The sequence below is a fragment of the Hemibagrus wyckioides genome, linkage group LG03, assembly GCF_019097595.1.
Source record: "Hemibagrus wyckioides isolate EC202008001 linkage group LG03, SWU_Hwy_1.0, whole genome shotgun sequence".
Lineage (NCBI taxonomy): Eukaryota > Metazoa > Chordata > Actinopteri > Siluriformes > Bagridae > Hemibagrus > Hemibagrus wyckioides.
The window spans coordinates 20101584-20124715 of NC_080712.1; the positions used below are offsets into that span (position 1 = coordinate 20101584).

The 23132-nt window shown below is 39.6% G+C and overlaps 1 protein-coding gene across 20 annotated transcripts in view; it reads left to right on the forward strand.

Moving 5' to 3' along the window:
• Window positions 1–23132, forward strand: part of kcnma1a (potassium large conductance calcium-activated channel, subfamily M, alpha member 1a) — a 133309-nt gene that overhangs the window by 40218 nt on the left and 69959 nt on the right. The window lies entirely within an intron of this gene.

Sequence of the window (23132 nt, forward strand, 5' to 3'; positions counted from 1 at the left end):
GAGTCTCTTCCAGAGAACTGGTCAGCTAATCTCCACCTATGTCTTTACTACCATGGGACCGGTTGATTTACACGGTTGACTTTTTTAAACAAATGACCAGCTGGTAAAAGTATTCTGTCCACTGCAGCCAGGCCTTCAGTAACATAGTGACAGCAAGTTATGTACACACACACATACATACATACTTGCACACACTAAGTGTGACTCAGAATCAGTTTATTTGCCATACAAGGAATTTGTCTTATGCATGCATATACTGTATAACAAGAAATATCTTGTGGAACTCAGGCCACATAGAATTCAGAGTGCTTTGAGAGCAAAAGGAGGTCCTACCCAGTGTTAGTGTAGTGTTATAGTGTAATAAAATGCTTGGTTAGTGTATTTGTACAGTGAAATCTGGTTCTGCAGTTCAGGTTTAAATGCAAAGTGTCCATTGTGGTTGATGAGAGCTCCAAGGAAGCGTTAACAGTGGGTTTTCACTTTGAAAGTGGAAATGATCTGCAACCAGAAGTTAATTTCATATACGACAAAACCTTTTCTATTCATGTGAACAAAGCTTTTTCATCAGTCAGATTTAGTTTTTTTTCTGCTGTCTGTTGTTAAAGGAGAAAGCCGTAGCGGGAAATGATACTATACTACATGGTTTTACATTCCCCTCTTCTGCTATGCTATAACCCTCAAGGATAACAATATGTAATTGTATTGAGATATGATTGTATTACATTTCATTAATAAAATGCATTGTACGTGATTATTTAAACATCAATCAAGAAAGTGTTATGGGACGGCCACAACACATTATTATGTATTTGTATATCTGAACTATGTTTAAAGCCACCTGTGCTGCTGACTCCTGGCTTCCCCCATTTTCATTTAGGCACCTAACCTTCACATGTTATTACAGCTAAAGCATGTCTTAGAGACAAAACCGTTTCAATTAAAAAAGTAAAACCACTGGGAAAGGTGGAAAGGATGTGTTTCTTCATTATGGGAGTAAAGCTCTGAGCTGCACACTTCCTCCCTCCTCATCACACCCTCTCAGCTACTCTCTTTCACTCACCCTCTATCTGCCTCTGCCTCTCACACAGTCCAGGACAGAGGTGGGACTCCACTGCATACTGTGTGTGTGTGTGTATGAGTGAGTGAGTGAGAAGCAGCATGAGGGATGTGTGACTCTCTGCTTCTCGTTCCACAGAATGCTGCTGTTCAGCCCAACACCTTTCTCTCCTACTGTGATCTGAGCTACTTTACAAATGCTACTCTTTACATACTTCATACACACTGAGGCACTGTGACTGCAATAATCATACACATACTATCAGAAGCAGCAATATGTGGGTGTTTTTGTTTACATAATTGATGTAACTGTTAGCGTCTATAGGTACTCTGTGGACTTATGTGCGTGTGTGTGTGTGTGTGTGTGTGAGAGAGTGTGTGGGTGGATGGATTCATGCCCTCGATCAGGGTTCTTCTGCAGCTTAAAATTGCAATGAACATCCGTGTACGGCGAGCCTGGCCAGTAACCATAGAAACAGCGGTTTACCTTTGCTCCTGCGTGCGTTGTGCAGGAGAGCCAAGCTGTTTAGATTCACAGAGAAGTTGAGGGCTCTCTTCCTGCCTCCTCCCTCCAGCCTTAAAGCTTCCTTTTGCAATGGGCAAAAGACAAGAAAGCTGAGTGTAACCTACTCTGGTCTGGACGGATAGATAAGGGCATTAAGCTGTGCATCCATAGTGACATTGGGGCAAGTAAAGACTTCAGAAATCAATTGCCCTCGGACAAGCCTCCCTCCTTCGTTCGTTTGAATTGCTTGATGACTTTGTGGGCTGTGAAAGATCAAGTGTTTCCTGAGGGAGTTAATTTAATTATAAAATCTATCTAAATCCACCTATCATAATTTAACGTTGTTAAAAAGAGATCTCTTTCTGCTCAGCCCATGCTGAATCGACTGTCTGAATGCATGTCCTTTGTTTTTGTTGTCATCATATGTATATTTCTCTTATGATGTTACGTTTCATACAACATGTCACTTCGTGAACGGATGTGCATTTACTGTATGTATCAGTCACACACAGTAATAACCAGCATGTGGCTGGACAGGTGTTAATATAAAGGTCATGCAGGCGGAATGTCACCTGTGACTGAAAAGCAAACGTTTTTTAACTGTTTACTGTAAAAGTCTAAGATGGCTGAGCTCAGTTGTCCTGCTGTCTGTGGTACTAAAACATTAGCACACCTAAATGAGACTTTAGCTTTGTCACAAAGGATTACAGACCGGTTGGCCTGGCCCACAAATGTGATTTATCTCTGTGTGCGTGTGTGGGGGTGGAAGTGATGAGAATAACAGCCAACAGGAAAACAGCCTTGGACCTGTTGGAGAGCTGCTGGTCTGAATTCAGATGGGCTCTTTATATGTGAATGCTATGTTCAAGATTTAAGCCATGCAGTCTGTTCCCGGATCTGCGTACAACGGCACTGGCACTGTGAATTTCATGTTTCCATTGTTTGTTATCCAAAGATAAATGAGAAAACTTTCACTCTATACAGTTTACTAGGAAACACATGTTGGGCTTTATTAAGGCCAGTTTTAATGATTTGTTCCTGTTTTTTTAAACATGGACAGAAAAACCTGAGACATTGGAAACATCGGAAAATGTTTGGCAACGCGAGAATAACATGATGTCTCAGCTCAAAGGAAGCATGACTAAACTTCAGCTGCAGTCTGGCATGACAACAGGGCATGTACAAATAGACTGATGTCAGTCTCAGATGTCAGTCACACAATGTCTGTGAGAGAAAAGCTAAAAAATATCTTATAATTACTAGCAATATGATGATGCTTTCGCTGAGATGCTGCCGTACAAACTCTATGCTTTCTAAATCTCTAAGGTGTGTAATTGAGTTTTCAGTGTCTTCAGTGTTTTCTATAAAAGCACCTTATGATCATATCTAAATTGGAAAGTATTTAAGGTTGTCATCCTCAGTGAGAAGATACAGATAACCCCAGAAAGGTAATATGCAACTTTTGGGGTTTAAAATCATTCTGCAAAATGATGTTTTGTAATAATGAATTAGGTGTAATTTAATTCTTTAACAGTCATTCACACCTAGGGGTATGTTAAAGGAGGAGGGAGAACACCTAAGATCTCAAAAGAAACCCACATGAACATAGGGGGAGCATGCAAAATTTCACACAGACAATAAACAAGCTCAGGATTGAACTAGAGACCCTGGAGCTGTGAAGAGGCAACACTACCTGCAACACCTTTAATGATACACCAATCAGGCATAACATTATTACCACCTGCCTAATATTGTGCTTCTCTCCTGTTTTGCTGCCAAAACAGCCCTGACTCATCATGCACTGTGTACTCTCTCTGACACCTTTCTATCAGAATAGAATAGAATAGTATATACTGGTTTTTATGTCTCCCTCTTGTTCCATTTGGAGGCTGTAAAACTCATGTTGGTGATATTAGGACTATAAAATCCAGACAGATTCTATTGCATAACTCAGCCTTGCAGATATAGAACAGCTTCCATGAGTTTTTCTTTGGCTATTCCTAATCAAGAATGACTACAGATGTATCCTCTCTAAATGTATATTTGATAATGTGTGATAACTCCACTTCCCAGTAAGCTGTTAGCAATTTTAGCATTTTGTTTATTCCATCTTTATGATGCGTGTACATTGAGCAAATGAGTTTTTGTCCTAGCCACATAAAGTGCAAAGTGTGCAACTAGGTGCAAACAGTGCAGAGAATGTCATTGTAGATGCTTCACACTGAATCAATTACACTGACCAGGCATAACATTATGACCACCTGCCTAATATTGTGCTGGTCCCCCTTTTGCTGCCAAAACGGCCCTGACCCGTCATGCACTGTGTATTCTGACACCTTTCTATCAGAACCAGCATTAACTTCTTCAGCAATTTGATCAACAGTAGCTCGTCTGTTGGATCGGATCACACGGGCCAGCCTTCATTCCCCACGTGGATCAATGAGTCTTGGCTGCCCATGACCCTGTCGCCGGTCCACCACTGTTCCTTCCTTGGACCACTTTTGATAGATACTGAGCACTGCAGACCGGGAACACCCCACAAGAGCTGCAGTTTTGGAGATGCACTGATCCAGTCGTCTAGACATCACAATTTGGCCCTTCAGCAAACTCGCTCAAGTCCTTACGCTTGCCCATTTTTCCTGCTTCTAACACATCAACTTTGAGGACAAATTGTTCACTTGCTGCCTAATATATTTTCTTGAAGGGTGCCTATAATATATAGTTGCATATACCTAGCTGAAAATAGAAATTGTGACTTTTTTAATGAAGCAAACCCAAGCATTTCTGCTTTTGTCTCTGACTGATGTAAGAAGAATGTGTGTGCTCCGGGAGTCACCTGTGAGAAAGTGTGTGAAGTCTTAAGACAGCAGCACTTAGAGCTCGTATATTCCAGGTGTGGATCTGTTTGTATATGTGTCTTATCTAACACACCATTAAGCTCCATAGCAGGAAAAGGGGTAGAGGGGCTGAAATGACTGTGCATTAGTAATTACAAGCTCCAATAGAGGATATTTCTAATCCTTCACTATTGTAAACTAATCAACAGGGGGTTCTGCTGTTGTCACTGGTGCTGCAGGAGAAATTCAACAAAACAACATTAGCAGCAATAAAAAATGCATTCCATTTGGGCAAAGGCTTTCTTTGTCAATTGACATATAATTTGACTGTCATTGTTTGGCTTACAACGTGAATTTCTTTTTCTGACACTTGTAGAAAAGGCAGATCCTCGTGAGTCTTCATTACTCTTTTGTGTGATTAGTTTTTAAGCTGCAGTCGGCTGTATTAAAATCAGCTTCTATTTGAATATGATGTGCATGAATACTAATTGAGTCATTTGAAGCGCTGGGTTTAAATTGCAGAATACTTGTATGAGGCCGTGGGAGGATAACAGAAGTGGCTGGCCAGTGACAAGATCAGATTTGCATAATTCAATATCCATTTGTTTTTTTTCTTGAAGAACACATTTTCAGGCAGAAAAACAAACCCTGTGTTTGAGGAGAAATGAGCAGGATGCTCTAAGATGGAGCACTATCAGAAGAAACACTACTTCTTCTGGTTCTGATCGGTCACACTGTTATAATGTATATGTTGTATATCCTCATTAGCTAAGGTCAGTAGAAGTTCACTAGCCTTCGTAGTTCAGTTAAAGATTCTCGTAACCCTCCGTATTGTCCAGTTTTCCATATTTCGGCCGATTCTCACGTATATTAAGTGTATTAACAATTGAGAGTGGCCAACCCAAATTCACTTCAATTCAGCATCAACTCTATTCAGTTCAGCTGAATTTCAAATGCAAGTGAAAACTCCCTGAGGTAACATAAAGAAGAGGAACCAGGCTCAATAGGGAACTGATGCTTTCCTGAGATTATACCAGGTTGCGAGATTATGACTCATTACTCTTCCACAATTATAGTGTACTTAGATATACAGTATTAAGTATACTGAAAGGATGTTCAGTGTGAGCATCAAGGTCTTTAAAATTAAAGCAGCATTATCATTTATTATAATAGCACTTGGGTACAAGCCTAACGAATACAGACGAGATAATCCCCTGAAGAAAGGGTGAGACTTGGGCATAAAATTTTGGGAAGTGCAGAGCCATGGCAGCAGAAAGTGAGTCATAAATGCAGAAGTGTCAAGCAAAATCATAGCACCAGGATAAATCAGGCAGGTCCCCAGTAGCCACAGTAGCGAAAGTACTTCTGGATTCCACAGGATTTAGATTCTTCTAAGATCACTAACTGAACCCATGCCTCATGATCCTTTAGAGAAATTCTCTTGTTTGAAACTGGTCATTGTATACGGTCAGATTTAAGCCATCCAAGACAGGCCACATTTTTGAGTGTAGTGGTACTTTAATTTGAGTTAGAAGAACTACACCATTCTAGCATTTAGGATTTCACTAGGCGAACGAGAGAGAAAGCAACTCTGCAGTTAGTGCCATTCTCCTCGTGTTAATGCTGCCAGAATCTTCTCTATACTGACATATGAGAAAGTCTGCATATTCATTTGTATTGCACTAATCTGTCAGTCCAGTCAATGGCTATTGAACCCTATATTGATTGCAGTGCCATTCTCTCTGAGAAAGGCTTGTTTGTGTCTGTGTGGATATAGGTGGTTCAGTATACTCTTGGCTGTGGCTGTTGTCACACACAGCATCCCTCTCCAACACTCCAGCCTTCCCACTGGTGTGATTGCAATGGGTGTTACTGCTGAATTCGCAGTACTTCAGTTGCGTTAGACTTACGGAGCATTAAAATAGCTAGTGGGCTAAACATAAACTGTATATACTAAACTGCAAAAAAAATTTCATTAAAGATTGAAATATAGCTTGTGAATGCTTTCTTTGCATACTTTATTCATGCAGGTTCAGCCTACTGTGGCTACTTATGTGTCGACTGCCATTCTGTAACAGCATAGAAAAACCGCTAAGATGGATGAGGTGAAGCATGATGGGGTTTAGGGTGGTTAAAGACTTAAGAAACGTGTCACTTCAAGGTGTGTGTTAAGACTAGGAAAGCAGCTGGCACTCATGCAGTCAGTCAGCTGCTCAGATTCACATTAAACCTCAGAGCTTTTGTACACAGAAGGTAAAAACCACTTGGCTCGGATTTCTCATCCTGGAGTTACAGACAGGTTTTGCTTTGGGCATAAACCCGGATTTTTCTGTTTATGGGATGCTTCAGGGGCAGGGCAGGTGAGACTGTATACTGATCACCCAGACGTGGAAAAGCAGATCCTGTCCATTACTGCCACATTAAAGATGAATCGTTTCTTAAATGTCAACATTCCAAAACCTGCTATAAGTCTATAAAGCTTCTGTTGATGTTGAAATTCATGGAACATCATCTATTATCTCCATTAGAACCTTTGTGAAGCCTCAGTCCTATTCAACTGTACACTCACTAATATCATATTTAAGGATTAGCAGCATGCCGGTCAGGCTGACATCCAGAGTACTCTACAAATAAATATCTTTCAGTTGAAGCCAATTTATTCAAAGCACTTTAGGTATCAGACTGATTGGTTGCTCAGTGATTTTTTTTTTTCCTCCCAAGAGCATTGCCTGCCTTCTCATGCAGCAGAATAATACAAAGCAAAGCAAAGAAAAGCGCTGGTCTTAAATACACTTTCTGTTGTTGTTTCTGCCAAGTTCATCCTGCCATTAGTTAACATTTTCTTCCTGTTAGGAATTAAGCATACCGAGTACCTCATTAGCTGTATTCTTTTTGATTTTTGCTGTTCGTATTCTGTGACTGTAAATCATAATCTGTGACCTTTGTGGTCGATTCTGTAGATACAAACGAACAGTTTGCTAATTGCAGTTTGATAGACTTTCTTTGCGGACACAGCATCCCGACCTACTGGGAAATTATAAAACCCTCTTCTGTAAACAAAATAATTACATTATGTATGTTATTAGGGGGCATGGTGGTTAGCGGTTTGTCTCATATCACTGGGGTTGAGGGTTTGGTTCCCGCCTCCACCTTGTGTGAGTTTGCATATTCTCCCTGTGCTTTGTGGGTTTCCTCCCCAGTCCAAAGCCATCCAACTGCAGGCTATTTGGCATCTCAAAATGTCTATAGTGCGTGAATGAGTGTGTGTAAGACCATGCCCCGTGATGGATTGGCGCTTCATCCAGTGTCCCCCCCGTCTTGTCCCCAAATGGATGAATGTTATTATGTGAATTTATATTTATGCTTCACATCGAAGCAATTTTGGTATTAATTCCTCACTGTGTGTGCAAACCTCCGAATGTGGCCCATGAAGTGTTAATATCAGACGTTTTTATCAGTCTAGTTGTATAGTAGTTGTGCTCGGTCTTTAGTTCATGCCTTCTATGTCACTTAAATTCTGCAAATATTTTTGAGACAAATTGGATTGTAAGGGTTAAATAAGTGAAATATAATTTTGCTCAGGAAGTGAGTGCATGGTCTGCTGAAAGCTCTAATGGAGTTGCCTCAGCATTCCTTAGTTTTGCAGGATGCAACTAAAAAACAAAACAAAAACAAAACAATGGTGGTGTCATTACATTGATGGATGCCCCTGCAGCATTGAAAAACAAAGATCTGCCTATTGGGCACTTACAATTAATAATTAAACCATATATTTCCACTTGTCATTGACACAAGGGTAGACGATATTCAGCACATTTAACTGTATAGATATGTATATTGATTTACTTTAATGGTCTGTTGTATGGGCAAACTGTATTCTCAAATATTCCCAAATGAGTGATGTTGCATCTCTCAGATGGTGTGTGTGTGTCATCCTGTGTTCCTGTGCTCTTGACAGAAAACAAGCTCTTTTCCTTCTGGATCTCAGTCCTTCCAGCACCCACACCCTGAACATAGAGCTACATATTTGGACATCTTTTCACTCAGGTCTTTTGATGGATGGAGCATCACCTTACTGCGCGTTTGAAAGGCCGTTTTGGCTACTCATCACTTGCAAAGTAATTGCTCATGCAAGGTCTTGTGCTATGATAGTATATACTGGTTTTTATGTCTCCCTCTTGTTCCATTTGGAGGCTGTAAAACCCATGTTGGTGATATTAGGACTGTAAAATCCAGACAGATTCTATTGCATAACCCAGCCTTGCAGATATAGAACAGCTTCCATGAGTTTTTCTTTGGATATTCCTAATCAAGAATGACTACAGATGTATCCTCTCTAAATGTATATTTGATAATATACATATATATATTTGTCCACCTCCCAGTAAGCTGTTAGTAATTTTAGCATTTTGTTTATTCCATCTTTATGATGCGTGTACATTGAGCAAATGACGTGTAATATTAGGAATAATAATACTCTTCAGACAAAGCCTGATCAGAGAATGTCATTGTAGATGCTTCACACTGAATCACACTTTTTATCAATTACACAATTACCAGGCATAATATTATGACTTATTATTTATTTATTATTTATTATTTATTTATTTATATTATTATGACTTATAATATTATGGCTACTTCTTTTAGCCTTTTCCTTCAGGGCAGGCCGCAGCAAATCATCTCTCTCCACCTATCCCTATCTACTGCATCCTCAACACTTGCACCCACTAGCTTCATATCCTCATTTATTACATCCATATACCTCCACTTTGGCCTTCCTCTTTGCCTCCTGCCTGGCAGCTCCATGTCCAACATTCTCCTACCAGTATACTCACTCTCCCTCCTCTGAACATATCCAAACCATCTTAATCTGGCCTCCCTCTGTTCCTCTGATGTACTCGTTCCTAATTCTGTCCAACCTTGTCACTCCCAAAGAGAATCTCAACATCTCCAGCTCTGTTACCTCCAGCTCTGACTCTTGTCTCTTCCTCAGTGACATTGCCTCTAAACCATACATCATGGCCGGTCCCACCACTGTCTTGTACACCTTCCCCTTGATTATGACCACCTGCCTAATATTGTGTTGGTCCCCCTTTTGCTGCCAAAACAGCCCTGACCCATCAGGCACTGTGTATTCTGACACCTTTCTATCAGAACCAGCATTAACTTCTTTTGCAATTTGAGCAACAGTAGCTCGTCTGTTAGATCAGATCATGGGCCAGTGTTCCTTTTGATAGATACTGACCACTGCAGACCAGGAACACCCCACAAGAGCTGCAGTTTTGGAGTTTCAGTCGTCTAGCCATCACAATTTGGCCCTTGTCAAACTCGCTCAAATCCTTACACTTGCTCATTTTTCCTGCTTCTAACACATCAACTTTGAGGACAAAATGTTCACTTGCTGCCTAATATATCCCACCCACTAACAGGTGCCATGATGAGGAGATCATCAGTGCTATTCACTTCACCTGTCACTGCTCATAATATTATGTCTGGTCAGGATTCAGTTATGATCATGTAATTTAACTGAAAGCTGTTATTAGCTAACTTTCCTCAGACTAGTACATCCCATCCCTTCTGACACCCTCAATTCAAATCTCTTTTTTTTTTTAAAAAATCCTTACAGTAGCTAGGCGTAGTCTTTTTCAAGAGTAAAATACTTTTTCAGTCTTTTTCAATCAGGAATAATCTTTATTTCAGATCATATTCAGTTCAAATTTCTCCACTGACAAAAAGACACTTTATTACTTTACCATATGAAAACATAAAGAATTCAGGATAGTCATAAAGTGAGTTTTTGATTACTGGATATTAGGCTTTTGGACAGATTAAGCTTACATTTACAACAAGCTTACAGAGATTTCATAACTACAAAAATACATTTGAATTGTTTTAATGTTCAAGTCTAGCCATAAGGACCTTTACCATTTCATTAACAGTTTGCAGGAGAAACGAAGTCAGGAATTAATTAGATGAAATTGTGTCACTGTTGTCTCTCTTCTGAGACCAAATCAACCTAATTTCTCAGACTATATCGGATTATTTGTGGAAAAAAAAGAAGAACAGGAGAACCTGTTTTTTTTTTTTGCTATTTCAGAATATTATTCAAGACCAGCTTGTGTTCATTTTTTATTTAAACCATGATATATCTCGTCAAATAAATGTTTAGCCCAGTCGAATATTTTAATGATCGTCATTCTTTCATAGAACTTTACATTGAATGCAGAGATTTCATATAATTGACATTTTTCCTCATAAGTTCTGAATTTGCATTTTCAGGAACACAGGGATTCAGGATTGTGTAAATAGCACTGTCCATTAGCCTAATTGTAAATGGGAGAACTTAATTCCTCGTGGCATTTTTCCTTCTTCTTATTATTCTAGACTGACATGCTCCAGGGCAGGATGGTACAGGGAAATGCCAATCATATTCAATTAACAATTAGTGTAGAGCTTTTGAATGTATTGTTTTATGTGGGTTGTGTTACCATCCTCACTGCTACAGGGTCTCTTGTTCAATCCTGAGCTTGGGTTACTGTCTATACTCATGGGTTTCCTCTCACCTGCCAAAAAATATGTCCGCAGGTGCATTGGCTAATATAAATTACCCCAAATTTTGATTGTGTGTGTGTGGGAATGGTGCTCTGCAATGAACTGGTGTTCATCCCATCTGTTGTGTATTCTCAACTCACACCGTGATCCCCGGATTCACTATAACATTGGTTAATGTTGGAGATTAAATGAAGTTTCCAATTCAGCAGCACTTCTTTGTGTCTAGTTTGGGAAATTTGTTATAGCAGTTCTTCTGCATTTAACTAAATTTGCTATTACGGGAGAGAACACTGCTTCTATTTCCTTTTTGGTCGACATTGGAAATTGTATGAAAAATAATACCTATTCATTAATATTTTCATCACAGTGGCAGCCATATTTTATGGAATCTGATGCAAATCCTCGCTTGACCTTCCCTTCACTTTGTTCTTAATAGGATGATGAAATTAATTTTAGCCTAAGGTGCTTGCATTTACTACGTTATACCATTTTGTTAGTGCTTTTGTCAGGTGCAAGGACAGTCTCCCCTGACTTTTCATGACAGTAAAAAGATGTGTTAATGATTCAGTGTAGAATTTTGTTCATTGCTGAATGCTAGAGCACAGGGTTACCAGTGTGATACTTGACCGAATTCATACAGTAACACTAAATGTGTTTTAATTCCTCCTGTTTCTAATTGTGTGTGTGTGTGTGTGTGTGTGTGTGTGTGCGTTTGCATGCAATGTACCAGTAAAGGCCTGTGCTGAATGTGTCAACCATGTTGGTCCAAGCATGAATCAGCCTGCTGTAATCACTAATGACAGTTCACGCTGTGACTCATACTAGCAGCAGTGCTGCAACTTGAATAAAACCACAGCACCACGCATATCCTCACATATAAAACCCTCATATTAACAGAGCTAAAGCTGAATGCTCTGCCAAATGTCTGTCTTCCTTTTGGCTTCTCTCCTTAGGAATAGTAGCATGTTCCTAAAATTATTTTTTTCCAGTGTGCACAAGTTTACCAAAACATCTTTTTACATACACCATATACTGGCCATAACATTAAAACCACTGACAGGCGTAGTGAATGACAATGATTATTTCATTACATTGGCACTTTTTAAGAAGTGAAAGCAAGCTGACATTCAGTTCTCAAATTTGATGGAAAAATAGGCAAGTGTCAGAATCTAAGTAATTTTGACCAGGGCCAAATAGTGATGGCTAGAAGACTGGATCAGAGCATCTGCAAAACCAGGGGTCTTGTGGGGTGTTCCTGGTATGCATTGGTTAGTACCTACCAAACGTGCCAAGGTCCAAGGAAGGGCAACCGTTGCACCAGCGACAGGGACATGGGTGCCAAAGGCTCTTTGATGCTCATGGGGAGCTATACTGTCTGGTCTGATCTCACAAGAAGAGCTACTGTAGTACATGCTGGCTATGACAGAAAGGTGTCAGAACACACAATGCACTGCAGACCGGGCAAAATGCCCATACTCACCCTTGTCCACTGCCAAAAGCACCTACAATGGGCATGTGAGCATCATGGTGCAGTGGAAGAAGGTGGCCTGGTCTCATGTATCATGTTTACTTTTACATCATGTGGACAGCTGGGTAAAGGCTTCTTTGCTATATTTGCATAAGGCCTAGCTTTTCAGATACACCTTTTTCGTGCCATGGCAAGGCTGTTGGAGGAAGACACCCAGAGACTCCCGCATTTTCATGCTGTGCTCCCACCTGCTACTCAGCATAGAAGTCAAAGCCTTGTAGAGACAGGAATTGCCTGGTAATGCATGTATTTCTATCCTTTGTCTAACAATACACTGAACTAGCACATTGTTTGGTGCCATGAGTGAAGGGCTTCTTATGAAAACTGTATATCAACCATTGCCAAGTTAATTGCCAAGGCCTCTAAATCCAATACACTTTCCAACTAACATCGAATGCTTTAAACCACTTAATTGCTACTTAAGGACTGTACACAGCCCCAACACTGACTGATGTCAGAGTCATTGCTGGGTTTTTCATGATCTTTTCTCCTTGGTCTTCTTATTAGATCTAACAGGAGACAGGCATTAGCACAGGTGTTTTGGCCCAGCAAGAAATATGTGACTTGGTAGTCAGCTGTAGGAGGGCCCATATGGTGTAAGTCTCAGGGGGCCGATCTAGGAACTCGGGTATTCTGCTTTGACAAAGCCTAGATGACAGACATATACTGGTGATGCTCAAGATACTTGGTCCAGCTCTTTTCAGTATCAGCTAAATGGTAAAGTCAGAGCTGCCATCACCTTCGGTTTGATATCTTTACCGTCAGTTCATGGATGGAAACTGACCTTCTCAGACCAGTAGCTTGTGCACTAAGCATCAGTCATATGTGCACTGTGTATCCTGTATGCACTCCTGTACCCTCTTTTTATGCAGATATCTGAATACCATGGAGCCCTGCAGATCCACATCACCACAAACAGCTAAATGTTCCAGCCCTCTGATGCCATAAATCCCATTATTCACTTTGGTATGTTTTTGTGTGTTCTACTGACCTATCCAGGGAGGAGAGGTAAACCAAGATGTGGAGCAGGCTGTGTATCAATAGTGCAGATGATTTGCTGGGTTTGCTTCTGTTCATCATATTCTAGTGTGAATTTCCCTAAAATTCAGCACACTGTTAATGGAAACCCTCAAAACCAGGACTTAACCCAGAACAGGCCCTGTACCTTGATCTGTGAGCTAAAAATATCTAGTATGAGACCTGAAGTCAGTGAGGTAATAGATTATTTATACTGCACTGCTACTGCAGTATATGGAATGTGGCCATACTCCATATGTTATTATTCAATGTTGATAACAAGATGAACAGCTGGAGCATTAAATGAAACAATTAAACTAAAACTAATCCAACAAAGACAAGATTAGCAGTGTTTGACTAAAAATACTACTTATATCCCATAAACACTTAAGCCTCTATTGAATAAATAATTTACTGCTTTCTAATTTACTGCTATTTTAATAATAAATATTTACTGGACCTATTTTCAACTCTATCTGAATTAGATACTTTTTTTTTTTTTTACATGCATTGAATCAGCATATTTTTTATCACGTTTCTGTTAAAACTTAGAATTTTAAAACTTATTTGTGGCCTGTTGGTAAACCTATAGCACTGTAGCCGAGTGAGAATTGCCTATAGCAGGTAACTTGCCTGGAGCCGGTAGCAACTATAAGTTGCTATCCATCAAAAAGTTTTGAGTCTGAGCTCATTTTCTTCTTCAGTGCTTGTAGACAGATGAACAGATTGTTTTCTAGTTAGGAATGTAATTACAGTTAACATTCTAGAGATGCTTTTTATTTGTGTAGTTCATTTTACTCTATGTTGTAGAGGGTCAAAACTCTCAAACACGTACTGTACATTAGTCATAACTCTAGCATAGAGTTAGAATTACAGTTAATTCTCTAATAAATAAAGGAAAATGCAAGACTTCTCTTACCCATAACAAGTCCACGAGGGAGACAAATGTACCTTTTTCACCTATAGGCTACAGGGTTTTGTGGCTACATGTGCTGTAATAGGGTAGAATAGCTATAACATGGTGACAGAAGGCTTGATAAGCAGGGATACTGCTCCGCGCAAATCTCAGCAGGGAAATGTCACACACTTCCTCCACAGGTTCAGCACACACAGCTCAATGCTGGGGAACAGAATGGCCTTTCACTGCTTACAGCTGAATCATTGTCTGGATGCCACTCTTATGGGAGACCTTAACGGTAGCATTTTATGAATGTAACATATGATGTACAGTGTATGTTGTAAATAACCCTATTTTTGGTAGAACCTTTATGGTATGGTTTTAACATACCATTGATTAGCATTTAGTTATATAATAGAGAGGGCATCATGGTCAGGGATTTGGACATTGATGTTTATTACCTACCAATTCTTTTAAATTCAGACTGACCTGGATGTTAGAACTTTATTTTGGTTTGTCATTATAGCTAAAGCCTGTTTCATGCCAGATAAGGTGATGAATATTTTAACGATAGTCCTGTGATTAAGTACAGTTGCTGCATTTAGTCATTAATCAGCAAATAGTCCAGGCTCATGCAGAAAACTACCCTGTGAAAACACAATCAAACCCTAAGTATACTAGTAGCAATGTTATGCCTGGAGTAAATGTTTAAAAAGGTAAAATAGAAGCGATTGGAGCTGCTCTTGGATAAGTAAAGGAGGACAAGAAGTACTACCCATTGTTTAAAGTGAACTAAACGTAACAAAGATATATATTTTTCTGTCCATGAGTATGTGTGATAGTTTTGGAACTGGTCAGACACGTAGGCTGGTTAAAAATGTGATCAATTCAGCAATCTAAATGATCCTTTGCTCAAATATGACTTCATTTCTCATTTCAAGTTCTATTGGTGGCTTTCAGACTTGGCCATTCGTGATTGAGGCATGTAATGAATTTCAAGACCACTGATCTCAGCCCGTGATTAGTTTTTTTTTAGCTGTGGCAAAGTCTGGCTGAAAATTGAACTGTATAAGCCTGGATTAAATAAATACAATCTGTAAATTGTCTGTATTGGGCTCTTAGATTACTCTAGCCATCCACTGCTTTGTTATACAATCCAATATAGTTTATTACCCCAATGAAACCAGCTAAGTGTGTGCAAATCCACTTTACATTCTTGTGATTTATAAAGACAGTTGATTAAATCAACTTCAGTTAACATTTAATTCAACTAGTACAGTGTGCAATTGCTTCCTATTTGAACAAGGCTGGTGAAAATGAAGACATGTTACAGTTATACACAGTAGGGTTAGGGTTAGGATTTTCGTCTGTATTCGACCTGTAAAATTGACCAGAATATCCATAAAGTTACCAGCAAATAAACAACATGGAGTGTCTTTGCGTTGGCGACATCCCTTCACCTGTGATTATGTCAGGGCTGGTGACGCAGATGGTGTTTGAACACAGGTTGTGATGATACTGGATTTGCTGTTTAATTACTGTGATCTGCTAGAAGTACAATAGACACTGTCAAGATTTTGCTTTCCTTATTGCATAGCATTCAGGTCTATTCACCTGCCACCTTGTTTTCGGAGATGAACTTAAGCCAGAGAACCTGGAGGAATCACACACAGACACATAGGGGAGAACATGCTCTGAAAGTCAGCATCAAATTTGGGACCAAAATACTAAAATGAACGAAAGAATATTACACACATTTTTCATAAATGCATGCTGGGAGATAGAATTCCACCAACAGACTCACTGAATGTCAAGGGTTTGAAGTTGTGTGTGTGTGTGTATGTATGTGTGTGCAATAACTTGTGAATTAAATCAGATTCTGGTAATATTTATGGCAACATATTTACTACTCTACATGAGTCAGGCTGAAGCAAAATTGATCATCTGTAAAATATTATATTTATAGACCGAAAGCAACCCATGCTAAACCGATAGTATGCCGACAAAACATGAATCAACCCCTGCTAAAGTCATAGTATTGTGTGTGTAGGAAATGATCCAACCCATGCCTTGTTTACAAAATTATTTGAGCCCAAAAATGAATAATACACAAGACCAGGACATGAGAACATACACTTTGATGCTAAACTATGGACACACATGTTCTGATGTCCTTGCTATGCAGACAGTGACCTGTGCACAAGCACTTCAGGGAGCCAGTCTGTATTCTAGTCACATGCTGCACATCCTCCCACCTCCAAGCTGGACCAATCACAGTGCTCATCTTCCTGCATGCGTCACAGGCCACTGCAAAATCCCATTATAATATCCACTGTGCTTCTTTAGGCCGGTCATCACTCAAGGTCAGTGAAACAGGGTTGTAAAGCCCAGCTTGACGTAGTGCCTTATCCTTTCAGCTGGGGCTCCTCAATGTCCTTTCCTCTCATGCAGGCTTGCTTTGACACATCATTTTTGGCTATGTCAGCCTGTCAGTATACTCTCCTCAATATTTGCTGTCAGCCACCATTTATGATGGTGATGAGTGCAGTATTGGGACATCCTGTGCCTAGAGTATTTTGTCTTGAATGGATGGGCTAGATGATTCTGTCACAGTATCTATCTGATATAGTAATGGGAAAGGATCTTTATAACATCGTATTTTTCAGTAAATTCAAGATATTGCAAGGTTGAGATTTTATTGTAGAGATCTCATCATGTAGGCTAGACGTATGAGACAGCCTGGACATGGGTGTAATAATTAATACTGAGCTGTAATTAGATGCATTGCTGTGATGTATAGGCTGTAGAGTGCCAGTGGGCTGATTTAAAAATATTTTATGTTTGTTTGCATTGAAGAGCATATGGCCTAGGGATGTTGAACTTATATTATAAAATATTAAAGACTGGACTCCACCATATGTGCAAAAAACCCCCCAAAAATTATTATTTTGCTAGATTATTATTGTAGCTTAACTTGCAGAATATTAAAAAAATGTTATTTAAACCTTCGTTGAAGATCGATCTCTGTTCATTTCAGTTCAGATATCTACAGAAACACTTGTCTGGAATTTTTTTTTGGTTTAAGATACTCAAAAGGAATACAGTACAATAAGGAAATGTTAGTAGACTCAGCTTTCTATGGTACGGTGAAGTTGGTGTAGTGTAAAAGTATTGATTAACAAACAATTCATTTTACAGACCTTAACTGAAGGCCTTAAGGACCTGCCTGTTTCCCTCATCCTTTGTTGGTTCATCTGCTGCTTTCTCCCATTTGCCATAAATCACTCCTCAGTAAGACAGATGCTTCCCTTCCTCTCCATCCCGCCCTGCTCCTTTAGACAAGTACAGCAGGTTCGCACGTTTCACTGAGCTGTATGAGCTGAATTTTTTAAAATATAAAGATAAATTTAGTTATTGAGTTCCTAGCACAGGCATTGCCTTCATCCCTTTTCTAGTCATGTGACAAGTGCTGAGAATAAAGAGTCATATATTGTATTAGAAATGATGTTTGACAATCATGCATACATTGAGACCAGATTTCTCTCTGTATGGCTTCTGAGGAGCTATTAATGCTCGCTTGCAGGGTTACGGTGAAAAGGAAATTAAATACTTGGGAACTAATAGATGAAACCATAATGGCATGCATTAATAGTTTTATCATTTTTCTCATATCATCACAACCCATCGTGTAATAGTTTGTGGTTCGGTTTTCATAAACTGTATTTGTAACAGAACCACTGAAGTGTGGCTGTCTGCCTAGAGGTATATTTATTTAGTTTTATGATGTGCAAGTTTTTACGCAGGCATGAGGATTGAGTGACACACTGTCTTCACTCGCTATTTATTGCAGTATGTTTAAATTTGGCTGTAATGCTGATTGATAGAGTGAGGATTAGTAGGATGGCCTGGCATAGTTATGAAGGAATTGCTGCTCTCTGAGGCTTTCTGGGGACCATTTTGTTAGTGCTCCGTCCAGTTCTATCCAGGGAATAGCGTGTGGGGATTATTGAGGTATTTCTAATATAATGGAATTAAGATGTCATATCTAGTGTTTTTCAGCTGGCTAATGCAAGAAGTTTGTTCTAAGCTAGTAAAAGAGCTAAACTTTTGTTGACAGTGTATGTGTAATGTTAGACCATAGCATTTTCTCTGTCTGGTTTTAAGTGGGACGAAAAAGTGGTGCGAGTTGGAATGCTTGGATTTGTGCAAACAGTATAGTGGACAAATCACTAGCCCAGACATCTCAGATAAGCAGGTTTGTTGGGAAGGTTCTGGTCATAGTTTTTTTTCTTTTAAAAACTCCTGTCAAATACGGCTATCAAAGTTGCCATGAATCTGGAGCCTATCCCATCGCATTCACATACTATTCACAATGTAGAGTAGCCAAAACACCTACCTCCTACCCGGAGGAACCCCGTGCAATCACAGGGAGAACATATGAAACTCCACACCCACAGTAACTGTCTATGTGCTCATGTATGTGGAAGAAGGCAGACAGTGTGTGATGGAGCATGAGCAGAAGTTAGGAATGACACAGTTGGCTGGCTTCATGTGTCTTGGAGGAAGTTTTTATCCTCCCCGGGTGATTGTTGTCATAGGATATGAGAGAATTGCCTAGTGGGTGGGAACTGGTAGGTGAACAGATTGAGGAGAAATATAGGGAAAAACAAGTTTTTAGTCTGTGGAGTTATCTGGCTTTTAAACACAATCTGTCAAGCAAAGATGAAAATGCAAGCCAGACTAAAATAACATATTTATGTCTGATGCAAGTAGGGAACAACACAGCAAATAGCAGAAAAGTAGAGACATTATCAAGACTAAAAAAAAAAAGAGACTAGGAATATAGTTGTCTTATCCCTGGGTATTTGAGTTCATTTTCTCTGTTACATCCCTATGCACATTCCTAATACGATTGTATTAATGTGCTTACCTGGTTAATTAAATTACGCTAGCTATTTTTCAGCCACTTAAAATCTAGTTAATTACCAAAACACATTACTGGGCATGTGTTGGAGCTTTTACTAGGCTAGCCAAGAAATGTTTCATTTGTCCACCTCCTCTTAATGTTTGTGTTAAGTAAAGCAATTTGTGATGATGTTCACTGGACTCCAGTTGTGTAACATGTACAGACAGTGAGCTCAGTGTGTATAAATTTTTTTGGGTGTAGATTACTTCAAGCATCTTTTCAAATCAATGCTGCACTTCCTGCTAAGAGGCTAATTGGCAGCCAGTGTCCAGAGGGTGACATTTCCCATGGAGTCAGGTGGTGAATTATTCACCGGTCTAAACAGCAAACACAAAACATTGTTTACTGTGTAGCCCTAGTGATTTAGAAAAAGCTTTGTTTTGTGTTGATATTTGTGTTGTTGCATACAGGTGAATACTGATACTGATACTGTGCCTGTATACATATTAGGTTGTATATTTTTGTGTTATTTTGTAACTAGTTTGCCCTTTTCAGTCAAAAGCATTGAGTATTAAAATCAGAGCTACATCACGGTCAGCACATTTAGAAAATCTTTGACTCGTGATATTATAAATAGCTAGAAGAGCTTAAGTGTTCAACCTTGAAATATCTGGAATGAATTTAACCCTCCTTTCAAACTAACTCAGTGTAGTCAGTGGTTTAAATCTTTAAGACCCAGCGCTCCTGAATCAGGTGAGGTTGTGATTCTGCCTCTGTGATTGACGTCATTGGGACTGAAGCACTCGAGGCAGGAGGCACAGGTTCCTGCAGGGACTCTCCCTTGGTGTTTAATGTAAGTGAACCCTGCATTCACGTCCCTCAGCTACCTCTTATATACAGAGCTGGCTTTGTACACACACTCAGAGTGTTGTGTTTACTCTCTTCTAAAGTCTTCTCTGATTTCTGATTTGTGTAATCAGATAGCGTTTGCCTGTTCCTTTGATTACTTGGTGCTAGATGTGTAAAATTGTTAGCATGGTGTAGGGATGGTGCATTCTTTCTGTTTTCAGAGCTCTTACATAGACAGGATAACTGGGAAATACAGGAAGCTTAAAGACTGCTGGGCTTTGGGGTTTTCCAGAAAACCTAGGAACTGGATTTAGTATAGTTTCTCTGAAGAATAGTCAAATACTTATTGATTGTGCACACCATTCATGAATGAAGAAAGCTGTAATTCTGCCTCGTCATGCTCCTTGTTTCCCAGCGGAGCCCTGAGTTGGTAGCGTTGGCTCTGTTCTTGGTGATAGTGTTACCTGAAAATCAGGCTAATCGAAAGAAGAAACAGAAAGAGGTTTTGGGAATAAAAGCCAGAGTTGCTAATGGTGTGTGGTTAACATATGCTAGACAAATCTTAAATTCATTAGTTCAGTAAATAGTCCAGTGTGCTGCCGTGTGTGTATTCGAGGGCATGTGCATGTGTGTGGGTGAATAGATGTGAGGGGCTGTGCAGTGCTCAGATAGATTGTTAACACCTTGTCCCATGATCCAACCTGAAACGGCACAATACATGACTGCCGTAATACTATGCTTGACAAAATACCTCTGTCGCTTCTCAGTTTAATAAGTCACATGTGCAAGCTGTACAGAACCAGGGCCCTGTAGGCCAGGCGTATGTATAAGCTTGTTTAACATGCTTCCTCTATAATAACGACATAAATTCAGATTGGCTCTAGACAGGAAGTGAGGTGGGACATAATTACTGTTACATTGCCATGCTGTGGTTTACAGACATAATCCACTGCTCAAGTAATAAATATGACTGTTTAATTTGTTTTTATTCTTCTAAATTGGTTGTTGGTTGGACTTTCATATAATTGTGTGTGTATGTGTGTGTGTGTGAGTGAATGTGTGTGTGTGTGTGTGTGTGCATTAACCTCACAGCCATTGTTTCATTGTTCTCATTGTTTATTTGAAAATCTACTCTGAGAATCAATTATTTGTTTCTAGCTGAATAACTGTCTCATTTTACAAACAGTATAATCAACTCAGCTCATCTGTGATCAACTCTCACTTCCCAGTTCTCCATTAACTTTTGCTCAGGCTCTTTTTTCCTCTCTCTGTTTTCTCATGGTGAAAGATGCACTGGTGTTGATGCACGTCACTGCGAGAATAGTTTTCATACCTGTTGTTGGGATTACAGTAAAGTTCAGAGCAAGCTCACAATGCCCTCTATAGTGATCTAACACACAGCCTTCGAAACAGGCTCATAGTCTCTCTCTCTCTTTTTTTATATATAATATCTTTATCACAGGACATGCAGGCTCTTTTTTGTGTCACTTTTCCTCAGGCTGTTACTCAGATAAAGAAGCTTATTAAAAATGCAGTGGGGAGTTTCTCGTTAGATAATGCAGGATACCAATAAAATAACTAACAGACTACCAGGTGTACTAAATGCTCTACTGTGTAAGAGTAAAGCCAGGCTGAGTCAACAACTGCTGTGCCCGAGGTATGGAAAGAAGGCTGGGTTATATGTGGAACACTGCTGAGGGGTGTTTATCCAGGAGAGGGAACTGAAACGTTTTCAGAGATAATACTCGAGCCAGGGAAATGATGGCCATGACAGCTGGACTTACTGTAGATCCACATATTATCTCTTTTTATGAGCTACAGTTAGAGCAAGCTACAGGTATTATTCTAAAAGAGATCCATGACTTCTCCCTCTTTTTACTGTGTCATATAAATGGAATGTTTTCACTGCTTATTTCACTGAATATTCTCTTCATCTTTCTTCACAGACAGACATCATCAGTGATATTTTAATTGACAGTACACTTTGAAGGGTTTTTATGGCTGCTCAAATCACTCGACCTTGTTCTGGGAACCAAACTACAGTCAAGGGTTGAAATATAAGCTTGAAAGTTTCAGTATGTCGACATAGGTCTCCAGGATTGCCACCTCCTGTTGAACAGTTCCCTATCACTGATCTGACATGCTGTCAACTGAGGTGCCGAGTTTCAAGTCTTAAATGTTTGAGGCGTCCACAGAGCGAGTAGAGAGGCTTTTTTGGCTTCGGCAATCCGAGCAGGAGCTCCTTCCATCTCACCTTTAGCCAGACTATCAGGACCCTTTCCACTGGACGAAACTTAAGCTTGACCAGTGAGAGATCTTGACCGATCACAAGTTTTAGATAAGAAACAAACCCGTATCGATACCTGCAGCCTACTGTGATACACGTGAAATGACATTCTGTGTGTTGTCATATGAGTTGTGTATCTGAAGGTAACATCAAATCCACCGTACATAGAAATATCCTCTTTTTTTTTTTACTGAGCTGAAGCTGGCAGAAAGTTTTATTACCAAATTGAGGACTTGCTATTGTTTAACATATTTATGCAGAACTCAATAGCTTTGCTGACTCAAACCGTTTATTGGTGCAGTCCTCAAGCTTTCCCATCTGTTCCTTCAAATTTCTTTCCTTTAGAAAGAAACGGTATTGTTAGTTCCGTATGCATTATTGACCTATAATACTACTGAAACAAGATTGTACATAATGAATTTTTTAAATGACATTTTTCCAAATGATTTTTGTAACTATGAAGAAGCACCATGCCGGCTTTATTCTTTGAAATCTTTTTTTAGAGTTTGACAAAGAACAGCACTAAAATCATGTCATATTCACAGCCTCTTTTCTTTCTCTCCTGCTCAGGCTTCAGATCTTTTCTGCTCCTGCGCTGTTCCTACTGGAGATTCAATTTCTCTGCCTGTGGCGTCTGTGGAATTTTTTTTTTAAAAAAGTCAGCAAATTCCCCTATCATATCGATGCAGCACTG